The 16966-nt window shown below is 54.5% G+C and overlaps 1 long non-coding RNA gene across 2 annotated transcripts; it reads left to right on the top strand.

The window, feature by feature from the left end:
- Window positions 1-281: 281 nt before the first annotated feature.
- Window positions 282-15220, top strand: LOC129488867 (uncharacterized). Of its 2 annotated transcripts, XR_010122276.1 has the most exons (6): window positions 282-503; window positions 594-747; window positions 6536-6661; window positions 12945-13036; window positions 13242-13522; window positions 14604-15220. It is a non-coding gene; the product is annotated as an uncharacterized lncRNA (long non-coding RNA). The 2 variants fall into 2 exon arrangements; XR_008659728.2 differs by lacking the exon at window positions 12945-13036.
- The last annotated feature ends 1746 nt before the right edge of the window (window positions 15221-16966 follow it).

Genomic DNA, 16966 nt, shown 5'->3' with positions numbered 1-16966 from the left:
TTGCATTATATCTGCAAAGGCACAGCTATTATTATTTTTAATGATTCTCAGAGCTTGTTGAGAAATGGGACTGAGTTAAGCAGCTTCCTGGAAGGATCAGTGTCAGCAACCATGCTATGGGGAGAGTCAGGGAACAGCAAGAGTGTCGGGGGCTTTGAGGACTCCAGAGATCTGAACTGGGCTCAGGGTTCAGGAGCTCAGGTGGGAACCAGAACCCCAGTGAGGGGTGACGGGGAAGCTTATTAGTGAGACACAGGAAGTGGCTCCAGTGATGGCTTCATGGCTTTGGCCTGGTGGGGCCTCTTCCGGTGTACATGGCAGGAAGCTGTGCTCTTCCTGCTGGACGTCAGCTCCTATCTCTCCTGGGGAGTGGAGGCTGCTCTGGAGTGGGGCCAAGATCGGGAGGCTCAGGAGAGAAAAGGGCCTGCGATCTACCTCCCAGTCGACAAGATGCTATAATAAAAACATAGCCAACAGTCGCTCAGCGTTTATTACGGTGCCAGGTGCTGCTTCACATACTTTCCATATTTTAACTCATCTATTCCTCAATTGCAATCTATGAGATAGGAACTGTTATCGTCCCCATTTCACAGATGAGGAAACAGGTGCAGAACCGTGGAGTAACCTGCGCTGGGTCTCCAGTAGAAAAACAAGCCCTTGGTGAGATGAATTTACCCACTTCGGCCACCAGGGGCGCTGTTGGCACAGCTTGAACTCGAGACCAGCGCTGTCCAACGGAAACCGAACGTAAGCCACATTTCTAAAAAGTACACAAGAAAAGTGAAATTAGTGTTATATTTTCTTTAACTCGGTGTATCCAAAATAGTATCATCTTGGCATGTAATCAACACGACATTTATTAGATACTTTACTTTTTTTGTTAGACTATGTCTCAAAATCCAACATGCCGTTTGTACTTAAATGCACTTTAGATGTGAGTTCCATTTTAGGCACCCTGTAACGATATGTGGCTCGTGGCTACTGTATTGAGCAGTTCAGCCACTAAAATCAAAGAACTAGCCCAGGATGGCGAATTGGTCCGTCCAGTCTACCAACCCTGATTGTTGGTGTTGGTGCTTGGAGGCATGCTGTGATTGATTAGCAATGTCTGCTGTGAACATGGAAGGGGGACTGTGGGAGGGTCCGTGTCTCCTGTATACTGACTGATGATGAGCCATGCCTGCACAGTGAAAAGAGACCTCTGTATTCCTGTGGGTGGGAGCGCACCAAGGGTCGTGGTGACCTCCCCCTCCTCTGCCCTCCTGTGGTTTTTATTGTGTGCAGTGGGCCAGGCTCCAGGTATACTGATCCTGGGTCCTGTGTTCACATCCCTGTGCCTCTGTTTTCTGGCTGTGACTCCACATGAGCCACTATACTTCTGTGAGCCTCAGCTTCCACATCTGAAAAATAGGCGTAATAACCACTACTTAGCAGGACTGCTAAATATATGAAGAATTGGCACACCATAGCTGTAGAGTAAGTGGTGGCTCCCCATCCTTCCTCCTGCTTCCCCCCCCACTCCCCCTTAAGACACGGTCAAAGTCTATCCTTACCCAAAACCCTCTCGGGAGGCAGACAGCTCCTTACTGCGCCTGCTTGGCGATCTCTCTGCCCCACCCAAGGCTGAGTGAGGCCTCCTGCTTGCTGGCTTCCTGCAGTGCCCCTCTGCCAGCCCCTTCTGTCAAGGCCAAGGACCGACTCAGCCCTCAGCAGGCTAGCACAATAGCCCTCCCCATCTCTGGCTGCACCACTGGGCTCCAAGTGGGCTCTCACCTGTCAGACAGCTGATGATGCTGAGACACTCTGCTGGTCCCATGGTTTTTCTGTTTTTGTTTTTTTGAGACGGAGTCTTGCTCTGTCACCCAGGCTGGAGTGCAGTGGCTTGATCTCGGCTCACTGCAACCTCCACCTCCAGGGTTCAAGCGATTCTCCTGCCTCAGCCTCCTGAGTAGCTGGGATTACAGGCGTGTGCCACTACGCCCAGCTAACTTTTTTGTGTTTTTAGTAGAGACGGGGTTTCACCATACTGGCCAGGCTGGTCTGGAACTCCTGACCTTGTGATCCACCAGCCTCGGCCTCCCAAAGTGCTAGGGTTACAGGCATGAGCCATCACACCTGGCCCTGGTCCCATGTTTTTTAATAACCACCCCCCCTCGGCCAGTGTAGACAAGGACATTCTCTTCCCGGCCTCCCGTTAGGACACTGGCTCTCCTCCAGCTCAGCACGCAGAGGCCTCCCGTGGCCTGTGCCAGTTAGCACCTCTCCCGAGACACCTGGGGCCCCCTTCTGGGGAGGAATTTACATCAAGCAACATCTGGCAGAGAGTGAACTGTAAATGGTGAACGCGCTGGCGAGGCAGCGACTCCAATTAGGAAACAACTAGATTTCTCTAAGTATGACGGGAAAGTAATTCTCTGGCCAACAGAGTTTAATCAGAATGTTTTATGCAAGACGTATCCCTGACCCTGACAAATCTTCCCCTTCTTGCTGGAAATTAAACAAATATATTGTCAGCGCGGATTCCAATGAGCGCATAAACAGATGCGGGCTGGTACAATCGTGAAATTGAGGAGTTTCAACGACTGAGATGAGCAAGAAACAGGCTGGAAGCTCTGCCGTGTCCTCTAGGCTTTTAGCCACTCCTGCTGTGTGCTGGGGGCCCCAGGAAAACAAAGACTTTCTGCCTTTTCTGTGGCGTCTCTGCATACCCCACCCCCAAAGAGACATCCTTTTCCTCCTTGTGACCCTGTAGTCTAAATGAATTCCCTTTGGTTCCAGCTCCTGCCACCCTGTCCTGGGAGCATTTGCCCCAGCATCTGTTTCCCCTGGCAGGCCATTCTGATGTGTCTTCACAGCCCTGGCATCCGGGACAATGCCTGGCACACAGCAGACCTTGAACAACTGTTTGCAAGAGGAAGAGAGGGAGGGTGGGAGGGCGAAGTCCGGGGACTCTGCCTTCCAGGAGGTTCCGTGATCAAAAGCTGACTTGCTTCCGAGTCTGTGGAGCTGAGCTGCAGCTCAGCCAGGTTGCAGCTCTGTGTGAGGCACTGTTTACTGACCAGGAAAGTGGGCAGAATGGCAGGTGGTTGCTGTGAGAATTACTTAAGGCAGTTGACTCATCTGGCACAGAAGAGGCATGAGCTGGTGGTGGTGGCAGTCAGTGGCTCACACTCCATGGAAAGCAACACTCACTGTGCTGAGTCCCTTGGTGGCAGTGTCTGGGCAAAGACGGAGGGAAGGTGGGAGAAGGACCAATGGTTCCATCCCAGAGGAGGGTGCTACTGGGCTGGCTCTTGAAGTCCCAGAGAGGTGACTCACCTGAAATCTCTCAGAGAGGACATTCTCGGGGCGGCCAGGCTTCCCCAGCGCCTTCTGAACCTAACACCTGGGCTTTCCCCCTTGTGCTTTCCCGGGGGCTTTTGGTGGCGTGTAGACTCATGGACCCTCATCCAGGTCTTCTCATTGACTGTGGAAAAATCACCTGGAAAACTTTAGAAAATTCTATTCCCCCAGCCCAGCCTTGGAAGTTCTCATTCAGGAACAGCAGGATCAACCCTGCCTCAGGGTGTGGGACAAACTGCCCAGGTGTGGACCATCCATTTAGCAAATGACTGTAAACGGTAGTGCTTTAGTGACTTGAGCACTCAGTGGGATCCAGACAGACAGAGCAGGTGAGGGAGGACTGAGTGGGTCAGAGCCAGCCTGGCCGAGTCCCTGCTCTCCACTCTCCAGCGCTTCCCACTGTGTTCACCTGGGGGCAGGGATTTCCATTGCACAGGGAAGGAATGTGCTGTGCCCAGGGACGCCTCCCCCACGGATCCCCAACCAAGGAATAGAATGCTGCCTGGCCCCTTGCTACAGTGATCCCGTGCTTTCTTTCCTCTTTGAGTTGGTACTGTTATCTCAACAGCCTTGGCTTTCTGGGTGAAGGTCAGCAGCCATCCAGGCAGGCATTGCAGAGTGATAGATTCTAGGATCAGACAGGCTGGTGCCCTCCTTATGTTATTGACAAAGAAGAAAAAGAACTCAGGGTCAGAGTGGACCCCCTCATCATTCTGGCTTTGGAGATGTGAGACTGTGCCTCTCTTTCTCATGAGACACAGGGAAGAATTCAGGGGGATAAGTACAGACGATGCCCGTAGCTCAGACAGTCTTGGCCTGCATCTCCAGGCGTCCAGGGGGTTGTGAGGTGGATGGGGCTGGTGAAAAGTGCTGAGGTCGCCCTCATGCCTCCCAAGCCTACCTCAGGCATCTTGGAGAGGGGCTGCAGAGAGCTGATGCCTCAGCGGAGCACCCGTGGTAGTCCCCCAGCCCTCAGCCTTCACTCCCCTGGCCCTACCTCTCCCAGGCTCTTGGTCCCCTCTTTCCAGCCACCCGTGTGACTGTAGCCACCATCACGGGTCTGAATAGTACATGGCCTTCTGGGAGGCGAGTGGGGTTTGAGTCTCTTCATTTCACAGATGAGGAATGTGAGCTTGGGGAGGCAACGGACAAAGCCCGGCCTGCAAGACACTGAACTTCACCTCTTCCAGGAGGATGACATCATCCCCATTTCTCAGATGAGGAAACTGAGGCTCAGAGAGATGCAGTGACCCACCAAGGCTGAGTGCAGGGATGCTGGCCTCAGCATCCACCCTGGGCCCTGCATCGCCCTCGTTGCCTATGTGGCCCCAGCCCTCCTGGGCCATTTTGATCTGTTTTGTGCATTTGGGGCACGTGTATGAGAGCATGTTTGGAGAACTATGCTTTATAGCAAGAAGGTTTGAAATCACCAGACTCAGCCTTTCAGCGTAGGAGGGAGACCGAGGCTGGAGAGGGCAAGGCAGGAGCCTGGCCCACAGGCAGAGCCGGGAGTCTCCCTGGGCAGCAGAGGGTCTGGGCAGGACATGGATGTCCATACGGTTATTAAGAAGGGGTGGCCGGGCACCTTGCCCGAAATGTCCTCGGTCACCCACTCACGTTCCAGGAGGCAACTGGGCCCCGGGAAGCGAATTCTCCAGGCCTCCTGAGGAGCATTCATTAGCCACGCACACAGATGGAGAGCAGCGGCGCCCGGGAGGCCGGAAGCGGCCCCTCGCTTCTCGCCAGTGGATCAAATGTTCCCTGGCTGGGTGGACATGGGTATTAGCCCTCTCTTGTCCCTTAAACGCTGATGCCTGGTCTCATCTCGAAAAAACGGTCCCTGTGGCAGTGCCAGGCAGCTGGGCTCTCACGGAGGGGGCCGCTTGGCCTCAGGACCCAGAGCAGCCGTGGCCAGATCTTCCTGTAGTCCATGCAGCCTGCCCTGACCACCCGGCCAGTTGTGACCACACCTGGGACACCAAGCATGCACAGTGGGCCTGGCCTGGTGGCTCGCCCCAATGCTAACTCAGCGGCTGGCTGGGGTTGGAGGCATGAGAAGGGGCAGTGGTCTCTGGCCTCCTGGATGGAGTCTGAGAGGCAAGGAGTGCTGAGAGCCCCGTCTAGTGCAGGGGGAGGTGCGCACAGAGGACAAAGAGGAGGCAGACCAAGATGGATGGGGGCAGCGGTGAGGGGTGGGGCATGAAGGAAGCTTCTGGACTCAGGCTGAGGAAGGGAGAGGGGTCAACTGCTGGCTCTTCAAGAGACCCTGCTATAGCTGATCTGTAAGCTACGGACCATCCAGCAGCCTCATACCTGCACACACGTGCACATGTACTCACATCATCTACCCTCACACACACCTGCACACACACTCACAAGTTCCCCCATGTGCACACAGGCCCAGGCTATGCCCTGAGAGGAATGGGCTGTGTCCAGAGCCACTGGGGGCATAGTCCAGTCAGCACATGTCGGGGAGGCAGGCAGAGTTCCTGGTGCACAGCCGTGGAGGCAGCCTTCCCTGGGCTGGAACGCCTTGGAAACCCTGCCCTGCACCCAGGCATGATGAGGCCTTCCCCTGGCACAGCACAGGCTGGGCCCAGCAGAGCTGAGCTGGACAAAAATGATGCCCAGTTCTCTGTGGTCTGTTCCATTCATCTGGGCTGGGTCTCAGGATGTCCCATCCCCCAAGTTCCCCTGTGTCTGGGGTTCCTAGGTTTGGGTTCTTGCCCACCTGCCTCTCTGCCTCAGGGGGACGGAGTGGCGCCATGAGGAGGGGGCTTTGATTGGGGGTCTGGCTGTGACCGGTGCTTTGCTTCGTTACTGATCATGGGACCGCCAGCCTCAGCTTACTTGTCCTTCTGTGCAGGCATCTCCTCGGCACCCGGTTCCTGGCAATTCAGTCTGGTGAACTGGCTGCACAGGCTGGGCTGAGGCCTCTGTGCCCCTGTCTGTTTTAATGACTTCCTCTAAGGAGGTTCAGGCTGGCTGCATACTCTGACATGAAGGCGTGTCCTTCTAGCAGGAGGTCACTGGGGGGCTGTGTCTTCCTGGGGTCTTCATTCCCACATGGGGCCCATCCCTCGAAACAGTTAATGGAGGCCTGCCAGGTGCTGCTTCTGGGCTGGCGTTGGGGCCTTCACACAGGAGGGTGAGCCTGGGGCCCTCTGACGCACTCCTCCTTGCCTTGGCACAGCTCCAGCCAGGGGGACTGAGGGAAGGCTTCCCAGAGGAGGTGACCCTGGCATTGGGTTCCCAGGAGTGAAGAAGATTTTGACAATCAGCAAGGAGAGCATTCCAGACGAGGAAGCTGCATGTTGAGGTGAGGAGGAAGGCACGGCCCACAGCCCTGGAACTCTGGGAGCTGGGGCTCTTCTTAGGAGGTTCCTTGAGCACTTTTAAGCCTAATAAGAGCTATGATTCCAGAGGGCTGAGAGCACTTAGCTCTTACTCCTGCGTCCTCCGACTGAGCACAGTGCTGATACTAGTATCAGTTGAATATGTGAACATGCAAACTGCCCCACCCCCGTCCCGCTCCAACACACACACACAGACACTCTTGCAGAAACAAATGTTCAATGCTGGCTGACATACAGTGACAGAAGAACAATTGGGGGAAAATACTCCTTCCACCTCAGGATCTTCGCACACGCTGTCTGCCTGACGGGGACACTGTGCCATGCCCGCCCCCAGTCTGTTCTCAGGGTGTGCTGTGTCTATCTTGTTCCCGCAGCGTCCCTCCTGCCATGCACAGAGCTGTCCATTGGTAAATATTTATTGCTTGAATTCATGTGCTCCAAACACAGAAATATGTGCTCCATACCATTTAGTAAATGAAGTTGCTAAAGTGAACGTCCACACGGGGCTCCTGGCTGATGACAGAAGATTAAGACAAGAAAAGGGGAAAAGTGGGGCAAAAACGCACCAGGCTTCTGTTCAGCAATGTGTCTCCACTTAGAGAAACGGCCCCTGGCTGCCTGTCTAAGCCACTACTCCTTGCTCAGAGAACAAGAAGTTTGCCTCTCTGCACATGCGGAGCAACCCTGAAGCCTCAGTTTCCCCATCTGCAGCATGGGGACAGTGAAGAGCCTACAGGGTTATTGTGAGAATGGGTCATAATAACGTGGGCAAAACACTCAGTGTGGTTCCTGGCACAGAGCAGAGTCCCGGAAGTGGTGATGGTCGTGGTGGTAAGGGCCACCCACCTGGAACCCAGAATGTGGCTCTTCCAGGGATGGTGGCAAACCTTTGGCCACCTTGGCAGTGATAAAACACCAGCCTTTGGTCTCTGGCCAAAATTTGCCTCTCCAGGGGGCCCACCCCATGCCTGGCATCCCGAACTTGCTCTTGGGCTATTTAGAATCAACCTGATCCCTCTTATCCACCCAGACTCAGTTTCCCCACCTGATAAATTGGGGCCAGTTGAACAGGCTGACATTCCCTGACAAACAGCCTGTCATTCTATTGCCACCTGCTACAAGTGCATCTTTCACTTTCTGCAAACAAAACAAAACAAAACAAAACAAAACAAAACAAAACAAACCTCTGCTGCTTCCTGGCATTCTTAGGGCTCGCTCTTCTGGGCGTGGACCAAGGGTGGGCCTCTTTTCAGCGATGCCGGCGATGTGACCTCCCCCAGGGCCCATCTCCATAGGGGCAGCTAGAAGGGGAGAAGCTGGCTTGAGTTCCCACTCCTCACGCGCCTGCCACTTCCAGCGCAGAAGCAATTTGCTTTCATTATGAAGGCCATGGCAGAGTCTGTTTGCAGAAGGACTAAGCTTCTCAGCTGCCTGTACTGCGGGGAAAATTCTCCTTAATTATTTTTTTATAGCCTAACTTTTGTGTGAGAGGGTTTGTTATTATCCCTGCCTCGCTTGAGAGTCATAAGCCCGCAAGAAGAACCATAAATAAAACTTTACTTAATATTCAAAGTCCGCACGATGGGATGATGGATGGGGGGTGGGCAGGCGGCCCCCCGACGTCGGCGGAGGTGCACCCGGCTTTCTGCTGGAAGGCAATTACTTTCAGCTCCTTGTAATCAGAACCGCTTCCTACCTCTGCATTTTGTTTTTCCAACCTTCTGGTTTAAAACCGGGATGGGTGACATTGTATCCCATTTGTATTGTGTTGAGGGAGATTACTTGGGGCGCTGCTGTGCCCAGGGCCACTGGGATGGCAATATTTTACCTGAGAATCTGCCTCTGAAACATTGAAGCATGGCGGCGGCAAAGGCAGGGCCGTGATTGGATCCCCAGATTCTGAAGCGTGGGGGACACATGCCTGGCAGTGGAATTAATTTTTCTTGAGGAATAGGAGAGCTATAACTTTTCCCTCTATTATTTCAAAACCTGGAAGCTGAACTCTCCAGGGGCCTGAGCTACCACAGGTAAAGTAGAAATGGAGGGGGCTGTCATGGAATACACCAGGGTTCTTGATTCCTCTTCTGCAGGGATGTGCTGTGTGACCTTCTTCAAGTTCCCGACCCTCTCTGGGCTACAGTCACCTTATTCAGAAAATGGAGAGGCTGGACAAGAAAATGATGCTAATCTCACCCTTTTCCGAGCTGGCATTTTATTGAGCATCTACTAGGCGCTGGGCATTTTGTTAGGCCCTTTGTGCACACTGCCATGAGAAATCCACAGCAACCCCAGAGATGGGTTCATCAGTAACTCACCAGCAAATACTTCCTGAGGCCCCACTGTGTGCCGAGCATGGGCATAGGTACTGGGCACACCTCGTTGAACAAGGGAGGAAGGATGTGACTCTCCTAGACCTTTCTGTGTAGAAGAGGAGATGGAGAATAAACATGGAAACAAGCAAGATCATTCTGGAGAAAATGCAATCAGATGATGTGCTAGATGGTAACAGAGAGAGGTCGAATGAGAGAGAGGGCCGTGACAGCCTCTCTGAGAAGCTGAAATCCAAGCAGAACCTGAAAGACGAGGAGAAACTCGGATACATAAAGACTGGGAAAAGCATTCAAGTAGAGAGAACAGTGCGTGCAAAGGCCCTGAGGTGGGTGCAGTAGATACCACAGGCCCCCTCACTCGAGACCACTCCAAGCACCTCCTGCCCTCTTGTGCCACAGAGCTCAGAAAGCTAAAGCAATGCTCCCCAGAGGTCCTGTGGCCAAGGTCCTGCATGGGCCTGGGTGCCCCTGCAGAAGCTTCTGAGTGAGACCGAGCAGGGAGAGAAAGGCCATGTCAGAAGACCACCCTCCAGTGAGCATGGGAGGCAGAGAGTCTCATCCTGGCATCCCAGGTGCTGAGCAGAGCAGACAGCAGCAGAGGGGCTCCCTAGAGCAACTGGGGGCCCTGCCTGTGCCATCGCTCTTTCCCCTCCCTGCCCTCTGGTCTGACATCCCATCAGCATCAAACACGATGCCTCCCCGAGGCGCTCTTGTGCACAGAGCAGGTCAAAGTGCCAGAGAATTAGATCCTGTCCTCTTGGGAACAGCCCTCAGCCAGCAGTGAGCATTTAGGAGGATGCTCCAAGCTCTCTCCTCCCGAGGTCTAGAGGCCCTGGGACGGAGCGCCATTGTGGAAGCAGTTACAGCTTGATGAAGGTCCCCGGGCTGGCCCCTTCCTCCCTGCCTTGTTCCCCGTTCCCTGCAGTCCTGCAATCACCTCCCAAATAAACCACGTGCCCTTGCTGAAATCCTTGTCTCTGGGTCTGCGTCTGGGCACCTGCACGGCACGTGCTTGTGTGTTTCTCTCAGCCCATTTTGTTCCCACATAGGCAGAGTCAAGCTTGGTTTCCTGGAGATCTCACAAGGCTTCAGGCACCCCCGACCAGCCCCATTCTGATGAAATTCATGAGAGGGGATCCTGATGTTGACAACTAAGACCTGCTGGATACTCTAGGTGTCTACTCTCATCAGCCCCTTTCTCCAGGCAAGCTCGTGAGACTTGGGGATGGCGCTGTCCTGGCTCTCAGGGTGATGGATTCTCAGGCTCCTGCCTTGGTCCTGGGCTGGCCCATCTGGACCCGAGATCCCTCATCTTTTGGTAAATGTGCTGTTTGCCGGAACTGAAAAGGTTAATGGGGCTTCCGCAGGCTCCCAGCCAGCTGCTAGGTAGCAGCTTGGACAGCCAGACGATGTAGCTCATTAGGTAGCTGATTACAGATGAGGACGGCAGCATTATCTCACTCCTCAGGCGGAGACGCGGCCACGAGCCGGCTGCCCTGCCAGGCCTCTGACAATAGCGTCACGTTGTTTGCTTAGCTCAAGCAAACATGCTGCTCTGTACCTGGCCGGGGGTTGGGGGCTGGGCTCAGGGACTCAGAGGAAGAAGCAGCTCAGCTTCTCTCCAGGGGCACCCAGCAGACAGTGAAAGCGCCAGCCAAAGCCCCTGGTAACAGGAGACAGAGGGCTCCTGCTGCCCTGACTGCCCTCGACCCGCCCTCGAGCCGCGGATACAGGGGTGGGAGCCCACTAATATCCGGTGGCCGACACTGGCAGGCAGCGAGAGATGGGAGGGAGAAGAGCAAGCCCAGGGTCCCCAGGGCTTTGTGAAGCTGTGGAACCAACACCAGCAACTGTCCACCTCCAGGTTTCTCGCTAAGTGAGAAAAAAAAAAAAAAAAAAAGCCTCGTGTGTTTAAGCCGACATCGATTGAGTTTGCTGTAACTTGCCTCCAATATCATTCCTAATTTATAAGCTCATGTGCTGGCCCACAGAAGGAATCTGAACAAATTCTGAAAGTTTAAATCACTTGAGTCATGTTAAAAACAGTGCGGGGTCTCCTTTATGTCCTCAGGAAATAACCTCCTCCAGGCCCCCACCCCAACCTCGGCCATCCCTTGGTTAAAGCACTTTACCACATTGTCATATACATGAGCGGCGTGTGCTTTGGAGTGTGAGCACTTGAGGCCAGCCCAGGGCCTGGCACAGAGCCTGACTTGGGGAGATGGTCAGATGGTGTTTGTTGAATGACTGAATGGTGTGCATGAATGAGTGAAATGGGATTCTCATGAGAAGGGCTGATTCAAGACCCTTTCCAATTCTGTGAGTCCACAATTCCTCGCTGAATTTGGGGCTAGTGAGGGAAGAACTGGGAGTTGAGTTAGTGCTGAACTAAAGCCCGGGTTTGTGGTGTTTGCCAATTTCCCTGGTGTAAATACTCCCACCATGGCTGGTTCAAGCTGCCAAATGTTTAAAAAACAGCTCACAAGATAGATCTCTTGAAAATTTAACAACGGGTTCTTACAAGCCAGTCAAGCCATCTCCAGCCCCGCGTTTATTTCTACTCACTTTCCTTCCTTCTGAGCAGGAGGCACGAGGGAGTCCATCTCCGCAATGGAGACCGGGGGGGAAAGGGGCCAGAGGGTGGGCATGCAGATGTAGTAAGGGGCTTGGAGTTTGTCCTAAGGGCAGTGTTATTTATTTTTAAGTGTGTTCAGATTGACATTTTACTGTGCTTCTGAGTAGTGCAGAGAGGGGGGGATTAGAGCCAAGTTGCCATAGGCAGGCAGGGGAGCTGGGAGGCTGCTGGTCCCGTCCCAGCGGAGAAGGAATGGGGGGTTAGGAATTGCTGAGAAGTGGCGGTGGGGCAGCCTCATGCTGGCCTGACCGTGAGGCTGGCCTGGGGGCTGTTACAGGAGGGTGACCCAGCGGGGCCACTGCCTGAGTGCTGGTGCCATTTTCTGAGATGGAAAAAAAAATGGGAGGAGGAGTAAGATTTAGGGGAAAGAAGAGGAAACTCTTGCCTGCCTGCCCATTTTCCTCCTGAATTCTCCCCTTTGGGGAGGTCTGGTCTGGGGCCTGGAGGGCTCTTGCATAAGGCACAGCCTGCCATTTGGTTAGTAGGGGAAGGGGTGGAGGAATGGATGAGAGGTTAAGCAGACAGATACTGACCACGGCTGTGTGTGTACAGGGACTTCTGGAGGGTCCTGACATGAGGGGATGCAGTAAGGACACTCCACAGTGCCCGCTGCGGAAACAAGGGACCCAGCTTGAGACATGCAACAGATCAACCCTGAGAGGACTTCGAATGCCAGGGAGCAAAATGAGTGTGACAGCAAGCAACCTGCGGTCCTCTGGCTGGGACCCTGGCTGGGCTCTGAGAAGCTCCCCACTGGGTTTGGGGGGCTGCACTGGCAGCCAGAAGGCTAGCTCAGGGCTTTTTCTGGGGGCACACGACACAGTCGTTTCCCAGGCCAGACAGGTACACAGGATTAATAAGGCCAACATGCTCCCCCGGGGGTGTGCAGCTGAGCTAGCCTTGCTCCAAGTGAACCATCAATCACTCCCCACTAATAGCTCTACAGGCTGCCACTCTCCCCACCGAATTTAAAGCGAGAATCCAGGCTGCTGGGAGGAAGATGCTGCATCCCCTAACCACCGTAATTATGAAGTCTTGGTGGGGAGAGAGGGATGCTTATCTTTAATGTTAAGTGAACAGAGCAGGAGACCAAACGTCCTGCCTGCGTGTGCATGGCCATGTGCAGAAACGTCTGCCTGGAAACAGGGCCACCTGAGACTCTGTCACTTTCAAAGTGGGGATGGAAAAATGGGCGGGGGGCACTTCTTAAAACTGCAATTAATAATATTGATACCTTATTCTTTTATTTTAAAATGTTATCTTTTCTCTTTACCTTAAAAGGAATCAGTTCACTGAGAAATAGATGGGAAATATAGGAACACAAAGAAGGAAATTGAGACCCCACAAGACCGTGCTGCAGGCCGATGACCAGGGTGGGGGTTTTTGTTATGCGTTTTGCCCCATGGGTACGTGCATGCACATTTGCTTTGCATTGCTGTTTTTACGTAGTGGAGATGATTCACTGTATTTTTAATATGTATTTTTAAGTAAGTGACTAGTCCCAGGGGTGGGGCTGAACTGAGAATGCACATTTTGTTACTTTGACCAGTAAATCTGATTTTCAAATTCCCATTACAGGGAGAGAAAGGAGAATATTTTGCTCACTTTCGATCGTTATCGACTCATCTCCCCAAAGCCGGCAATATCGACCCTGCCTTCCAACACACTTCCGGAGCTTGTCTGGCACACGGGGTTGATGCTGGGCGCTCCAAGGGGGCTGGAGCCCTCACCCCGGCTCACACTGGCCTGAGATGAAGAAGCAGCTACAAAGTGCTGAGGCTCAGGTGGTGTCCCTGGAGGAGGCCTCTCTGTGGTTCTTCCAGCTGTGGTTCTCTGTGACTTAGAAAGTCAGAACTAAGGTTGGTGAAACTCTGTCCTGGAAAGGCATTCTGGGTGGGGGAATGGCCTAAACAAAGGTGGGGAGGCAGGAGCGCAGATGAGGAGGAGGCAGGCAGCCCGCAGTTCAGCTGGCTGGGAACGCAGCCAGCTTTTCTTTGGGTGTAGTCTTTTGCGCCTGGGTCATTCTGAAGAGTTACTTGGACTCTGAAGAGGCTCCCTGGTTACTACCCACTTTTCCTCAAAGCTCCAGCGCTGCTTCCTCTGGGAAGCCTTCCATGGTTTCTCTGACGGAGACACTCCCCTACTCCAGGCCTGCAGCGCTCATCTGCATCTCACACTGCGATGCAAAATTTGTGTGATTAATGGGTTCAAATGTGCCCCCCTCCCCTGGACTTTACAGGGTGCTGGAGCTGCTGGCTTGCTGTTCCCAGTGCCAAGCCCAGGGCCTGGGTGCTCAGCCATATGGAAGGAAGGTGCTCACAGTCTCCACAATCTATCGACCCACCCTGCGGGTGGAGGGACCGTGACTGTGGCCCCCACACCCCTCCCCCTCAAGTTCCTGCCTGGCTGGAGCGCCCGCCTGGACCTGCCTGGCCTCTCAGCTACTTTGTTGTGAGGTTCTAGGCATGGAGATGAGTTTCTAGTGACTCTGGCTTTTTTTCTTCCCTTTTTTTCTGGTGACCTTTCCGTGTAATTAAAAGACAGCTATTTGGCTGGGCGCGGTGGCCTGTAATCCCAGCACTTTGGAGGCTGAGGCGGGAGGATCACCTGAGGTCGGGAGTTCGAGACCAGCCTGACTAACATGGAGAAACCCTATCTCTACTAAAAATACAAAATTAGCTGGGCGTGGTGGCAGGCGCCTGTAATCCCAGCTACTCGGGAGGCTGAGGCAGGAGAATCGCTTGAACCCAGGAGGTGGAGGTTGAGGTGAGCCGAGATCGCGCCATTGCACTCCAGCCTGGGCAACAAGAGCAAAACTCCCCTAAAAAAAATAAATAAAGAAAATAAATAAATAAAATAAAGACAGCTATTCTAGGAGACGAGGCAGCCGGAAGCAGAAACGCTGCTCTCTGCTTATGTGTGTGGAAATTTATTGTCTAGAGTACAGAATTCTGTTCGAGGCTCCGGTGTCAAAACAGACTCTGGGGTGAAGACCCGGCCCAGCCTCCCTCCTCAAGCCTGCTCTGCGCCCACCCTTATCCACATGGTGGCTTCCTGAAGCTCTTGCCGCCCCACCGGGTGAGGTGACAGCCTCCATTTCTTGAGGAGCACTAACTCTGCCAGTCTGATGACATCCACAGAACCTGCGAGCCTCACGCCAGGGGGCAACCCAGGCTGACAGCTGTGGTGTCCACCTGGGACCTGCCCTGGAGGCCTTGGAAGTTGTGAAGCCCATACTCCTTCCACCGGGCATGCTGCTGGTGCTGGGTGCCCCGGGGAGCACAGCGGCACAGCTCCCACCTCCTGACAAAGAAGCCCAAGCCCGTGCTCCTGCCTGGCCTGGCCATTTGAGAGGCCCCTTCCTTCCCCGAGAACCGGAAACTTCAGGCAATGTCAAGGTCATGCCTAGCCTGGAGGAAATGCCTGTAAGCGGCCCAGCCCAGAGCACGGCGGGTGCAGCCCCCAGTGGAGACAGCGGGGTCCAACTTCCAGTACCCACTCACTGGCTGCATGCCTCTAGCACAAAGCTGTCTTTCACCCCACTCTGGTCTACAGAATCCTGGGAAATATATTTTCTGGTTGGAAATACTTTGTTAGTTGGGCCTTCATGGTACTGGCGTCTGTGAGCCCCTTTCGGCACCTCTGGGAATGGCACCCCCCCAAACTCGCTGGGTCCTAGGGTGGAGGGTTAGGAGGCCTGGCTGGCCTCGGAGCCTCTGCCTGGCCAGGCCTCCGCCCCTTGGCTCGCCACAGCCCACAGCTGCTGAGAATAATGCATGTGCTGGCCTGAGCCCAGCTCCCCTAAGCCATGGAGAATTGCAGTTCAGCAAGTTCGTCAAATCCGCCTGAGGCAGGAGCCCAGAGCCACATCTGCAGCATCCAGGCTTCCTTATCACGTCCGCCTCCACCCAGGGCCTCTTCCCACAGGCTTGGATTAGGGCCCCCGGCAGCTGGGCAGGGGTGGGGGCCAGGGGAGCAGGGGACGCTGAGCTGGGGGCCCAGGGCCCCAGCCGGAGAGGCCCCGGTCTGCCGTGCGCCAACGTCCTTGTGTGGCCCTGAGGAGGGAGATGCAGCCTTCTGGGCGGATGGATCCTCCTGCCCATCCATGGGGCCCTGGAGGTGGCAGCCACAGCTGGGCAAACCCGTACCCCCAGGCCAGGAAAGAGTGGCTGGGCAAGGCTCACGCCGAGGGAACCAGGGGTAGCTCAAAGGGTGCTGAGAGAGCTCAGGCCCCTTGGGAAGGGGGTGGGTAGAGGGAGCATGGACAGTGGGCCCTGTGCCAGCAAAGCACAGCATCTGGAGGAGGGCGGAGGCAGGAATGCTGTGGGTAGGTGGCAGGCAAGGTCTTAAGAGCCACCCTATGTTGGTGACGCTGGGTCTGGTGAGCTGCTGGGCTGGAACAGGAAAGCCAGGGGGATCTGAGGCCTGGACGGGGGGCAAGAAATCCCCTCCCCTGCATTCTCAGCCTGGAGCCCAAGGATGTGGCATTGAGAGGCACCTGTTTGGACCATCAAAGCATCTGTGAGGTCTACCAGGCACTTCCATGGCTGGGAAACATCAGTGGCCCCTTCCCCAAGAGGAACACTACAGGCTTCACGAACCACGGGGCCAAAGGGCCCAACCACTCCCTTTAGCCCCTCAGGGTAAGCCCAGCCAGGCTGCTGGGGCATCCACAAGGTCCTAGATGCCACCCAGCGACTTGCTTACCTCCGGGACTAGAGAGCTCACTACTTCACTGAACGTCCATTCCTTTGTGGAGGAGGTCTCATAGCTAGGAAAGGGCTTTCTGGTACGGCTCCTGGGCCACAGCGCATCTGGAGGTGGCAATCATGACCTTCTGGGCCTCTTTCCTCCAAACCAAGTCTCAGGGCTTCTCCTATCTGTTCCTTGCAAGACCCACCTCAGTGCCCTCTCCTGAACAGGCATCAGTTGTCATTTTCTCCCAGAACTGAGTGTTAGTGCTTGGGTACAGTCTGTAGCTGACTCTCACCTCCCCAGCTATGAATACCATGCTCCTGTTAATTAAGCCCTAGGCGATCTGTGTTTTTTTGTTGCTGTTGTTGTTGTTTTCTGATTGATCCATCACCCCATTGAGTCTTGCAGGGTGTTGTTGGTCCTTCTGGTGGTAATTGTGAATGAAGCAGGGTGATGACACATCTAGCTTGGGGAAACTGAGGCCCAGAGGGACAAGGCCTGGCTCAGTTACACAGTTCATGGATGGCAGGGCTCAGGGGAGAGCCACACCTCCTGACCTCTGCCAGCAGCCTGCCCAGCCAGCACACGGTTCCTCCATCTAGGCCGAA

Source organism: Symphalangus syndactylus, chromosome 8, assembly GCF_028878055.3.
Source record: "Symphalangus syndactylus isolate Jambi chromosome 8, NHGRI_mSymSyn1-v2.1_pri, whole genome shotgun sequence".
Classification (NCBI taxonomy): domain Eukaryota; kingdom Metazoa; phylum Chordata; class Mammalia; order Primates; family Hylobatidae; genus Symphalangus; species Symphalangus syndactylus.
This window is presented reverse-complemented; position numbering and strand designations above follow the sequence as displayed.